Source organism: Poromitra crassiceps, assembly GCF_964638095.1.
Source record: "Poromitra crassiceps genome assembly, chromosome: 8".
NCBI lineage: Eukaryota > Metazoa > Chordata > Actinopteri > Beryciformes > Melamphaidae > Poromitra > Poromitra crassiceps.
This window is the reverse complement of record NC_139629.1, coordinates 50920927-50925574: the sequence shown is the minus strand read 5'-3', so window position 1 is coordinate 50925574 and position 4648 is coordinate 50920927. Positions and strand designations below refer to the sequence as shown.

Below are 4648 nucleotides of genomic sequence, written 5' to 3'. Positions count from 1 at the left end.
CCTACAAATCATAACCGCAGTAACTACGCCAACACTGAAACTGAGAAAAATGGCTTTAAAGTGTTTTGACTGTCCAGCCAAATGAGATATAGGTTGAAAAGTGACAATGCGCTTATTAAATATGTATATGTTAAAGTATTTTTTGGGGGCAAAACAATGATCAATTACTTGACCTATGACCCCAGAAATGCAGATACGGCACTCTGTCTGTGTATTACCTTAAACAGATGTGTAGGTAGTACAAGGAAAAAGCGCAGTAACTACAATCTAATGTGCTTCTCCTGTCTTGTTTTTCATGAGACAATTGTAATCGGTTTTGATTTTGATACCACATCATATCTGTATTTAATTGTTTTATTGTTTACATGTTTAAAACATTTAAATGGATGAGTAACAGATACATTCAGGGAATCCTGAAGTCAGTTGATGTAATCTTCACCACTGGTGTTGCTTTTTTGTCATCATTCTGACACAATTAATTAATGAGCACAGTTGTTTTATTACAGGTTTTCTTTACAAATCAGATCAGCTTTTCAGATTGATAATTCATACAAGAACATATACAGTATATTAATAGCATATTACAATTATTTTGAATAAAATGAATTACAGACTGAGTCTGAATGCTGATAATTTATGCAGCAATGAAAAAGACTGTCCTGATGAGCTAGGTAGTGATACCAAACAATTATCACTATCTACAGCCAGATTAACACTTCCCAGTGGAGAACACAATTCCCTTCTTTATTGGATGATCTCTTATGGATTATTAGCTAGGAATACAGCATTTATGATTTTAAAGACACTGAAGACTCATTCATTAACAATTTGGAGAGCTGTCAGTGCGCTCTCATATTGGGAATTGACTGGATTAACTAAACAGATTGTGCCATTATGAGTGATTGATATGTTGGGCTTTGTTATGGAAAGAGCGGGAAAATTGCAGTAACTACAAAATCCTACCAAAAACCAGTCTGAGTAACTACACCAGTAGTAACTACACCTCAAAGTGTAGTTACTGCGTTTATCTCTGTTTAAGTCCAGCTGAAGCTCTGTGAAAGCAAATCAAACTGCAGTAAGTGTAGTTACTGCAGTTGTGTCTGTTTTTTGGTTGGATTTCGTAGTTACTGCAACTTTTATACTCTGTTTTTTCAAATATAGAGCAAGATTGAACTTAGAAAATGTGTCGCATGATAAAACAGAAAAGTTCAATTTCAATAATAACTCAACAGGGTTGGGCTCATGTTGCAGCCCTGTTTCACCCCACAGTGCTGTTTGAAATAGTTGGTTCTTTTATTTCCAATTTTAATTGCACATCTGTTATTTAAATACATTGTTTTGATTAAGTCATAGGTTTTAGCCCCTATGCCAATCTCTAATAATCGATAAAAGAGTCCTTCGTGCCAAATACAGTCAAAGGCCTTTTTAAAGTCTACAAAACATGAGTAAATTTTATTTTTTCTTTGGTGCACGTGTGTGTTGATGAGAGGTGTGAGGGTAAAGATATGGACAGATGTGCAATGGTTAGGCAGGAATCCAATCTGACTTTGATGCAGGACATTGTGGTCAGTGAGGAATTCAACTATACGGGAGTTGATGATGCTGCAGAGCACCTTGCCCATACAACTGGTGACACATATCCCTCTGTAATTCTGAGAGTCAAATGTATCACCATTTTTAAATATTGGTGTAATAAGACCATTATTCCAACTGTCTGGAAAATATCCCACACTCAGGATTAGATTGAATAATTTTAGAATAGCCAATTGGAATTTGTCTGTGCTATATTTCAGCATTTCGTTCAGTATTCCATCAGGCCCACATGCTTTTTTGCTTTTGAGGGTCTTCAATTTTGTTTTCAAATCGTTCATAGTAATGGGGAAATCTAGGGGGTTTTGGTTGTCTTTGATTATCAATTCCATATTTTGTAGTTTTTCAAGTATTTGTTTTGTTTCTAAGTCAGTTCCTGGTGTAGTTGGTCAGCATAAGGTCTGAAAATGTTCAGTCCATATATCTCCATCCTGTATGACCAGCTCCTCAGGCTCAGATTGACACACAGAGTTCCACTGGTCCCAGAAGGAGTTAGATTCTATACTCTCTTCAAGTAGGCATAATTGTTTCTGAGTGTGGTTTATCTTTTTGGATCTAATTGTATTTTTATATATCTTAAGTGCTTCACAATACTGAAGGCGTATATCCTCGTTTGTAGTATTTTGTATTTTGACAGTCTTTGTCAAACCAGTGATTATTTTTTGTTCTTTTTTGTTTGTTTACATGTGGTTTCAATTTAGCTTTATTTGCTGTTTTCTTGAAGATATAATTTATACTTCGGATAGCCTCACCTATGCCTTCAGTAGTGGGAGGGTATGGGTATTCCATAAACCCTTCTAGTATTAATTGGATTTCTTGACTATTGCTTGCCTCTTGGTATTGCTCAGTGCTGTCCGGGGTCCATCTATATGTTCTGGGTATGTTGAATAGTTTGCTAGGTTTTGTGTGTGTCATATTGTTCTGTTTGAGGAAGAGGGTGATTTGGTTGTGGTCTGAGAAGGGGGTTTGGGGCTTGACTGTGAATGCACTGTTGACAATGTACAGACTGAGGCTTCTGCAGAGTTGTAATAGCTCCCTCCCGTTCCTGCTGCCTACACACTAGTGTCTTTCTGTTGACCATTGAATGATCATGTAAGAGCAAAGTGCTGAAACGTGTGTTTCTGTGTGTTGTTGTGTTTGGTCCAGATAGACAGCCTGGATGTGAAGGCTCAGACCCCTCTGTTCATGGCGATCAATGGGAAACACCTGGACTGTGTGGCGGCTCTGCTGAAGGCCGGAGCCGACCCAAACGGCAGCCAATACAACAACAACTGCTCACCGGTGCTGACGGCGGCGCGGGAGGGGGACGTGGACGTGCTCCGAGAGCTGCTGCGGTTCGGAGCCGAGGTGGACGTCCGGCCCAAAGTGCCAGAGTGGGCCTCCAATGCCACACAGCCTGCAGGGGGCATCTGTACATCTCTGCAGTGTACGGACACCTGGGCTGCTTTAAACTGCTGCTTCTCCACGGAGCCAACCCCAACTACAACTGCACACAGGAGAAGATGCTGGCTAGGATCAAGCAGCCCAAGACAGTGCTGGAGATGTGTCTCCGTTACGGCTGCTGGGTGGAATACATCCAGCTCCTCATAGACTTTGGGGCCGATGTGTATCTGCCCACGCTGATCATCGACAACACGACAAAGCAGAATGAAGCTGTGGTTCTGCTCCTCAAGGAGAGAGGTGAGACCATGAGACACAAAGGACCCATTTGGGTAACACTTTCTTTGAAGGGGTGTGCATAAGACGGAGATAACCCTGTCATAACCATGACATGACACCTGTCATGAACACGAAGGAGGCTGTTTGAGATGTCTTCGTTATGATAACTTAACATTAAAGACAACATAACCTGTCAATTTCTTTGTTATGACAACTTGACATTATCCAAGACAGATGTAATTACACTTAATGGCATCTTAATGAAGAGGTCAAATTGTACCACTGTAGTTTAGGTCAAGGAAAATATGAATGACACTGTTATAAATTAATTTGACAGTGTGATTGCACTTAATCACTTAATGCCTGCTATGTCGTGTTTATGACAGGTTATGTTGTCTTGGTTAAGGTCAAGTTGTCATAACGAAGACATTGACAGGTTATGTTGTCTTGGTTAATATAAAGTTGTCATAACAAAGACATCTCAAACAAGGTCAACTTTACATTATGACATAATTTACAGAGTGACACTTAATGAAACAGTCATAAACATTCATAAAGCCTCCCTCATGTCCATGACAGGTGTCATGTCATGTTATGGTTATGACAGTGTCATGTCAGTTTTATGCACACCCCTTGCCTTCAAAGAAAGTGTTCCCCAAATCTTTGCATTTTTGTCAAATATGTAGCCTAGCTCATTAGGTATTGTAAAGATATTTCTCAAAATGCAAATGTTAACCAACTTTGTATTATTTCTGTTTTTATATCAGTTTGCCCCAAAACACTGATGTCACAGACACGGCTAGCAATTCGAAGTTACCTTCCCTTTGCCAACAAAGACCCTGCCATCGACAGCTTGGACATTCCTCAGATCCTGAGGAACTACACAAAGCATGTCACCACTGAACTCCCATATGTTCATGTTATCCATGGATAGATGTGGCCAGTGACTTTATTTCCCCATTATTATTATTATTATACATTCAAGACTGGATTGTTGTGTATTGTAGCCTATATTTCCTCCATGATTTGGTGAAATATGACGAAACGGAAGATGGTGACACCCACACAACACATCTCAACACGTAGGCTACATGAGAATATTGTTATATTGTTGTGTTGTAAATTAATTGCTCTCTGGTGCCTTTGGAAGTCACTGAACTGAATTGTCCAGTGATGTAAATTCTTGTTTTTACTATTTCTGTGTGAAGATTGAAGTTTGTGAATAGATGTAGATGTATTTATTACTTAAATAAACTTGAGTTTGAATATATAGGCTGTAGATGCATCTCTTGGTAATGCAACAAAGCGGCTCTATTATTATACAGAAGGTTAAGATAGTGAGAATGAAGTGGTAAGTGTAACACCACAGCTGACCACTAGAGACCAGAGTAGCACAGCA

At 39.2% G+C, this 4648-nt stretch overlaps 1 pseudogene across 1 annotated transcript; it reads left to right on the top strand.

Annotated features, from left to right (window-relative positions):
* Positions 1–1520: 1520 nt before the first annotated feature.
* LOC310780788 (ankyrin repeat and SOCS box protein 12 pseudogene) lies at positions 1521–4183 on the top strand (annotated as a pseudogene). The gene is made up of 3 exons: positions 1521–1565; positions 2737–3270; positions 4017–4183. The product of its transcript is annotated as an ankyrin repeat and SOCS box protein 12 pseudogene (transcript).
* Positions 4184–4648: the final 465 nt, after the last annotated feature.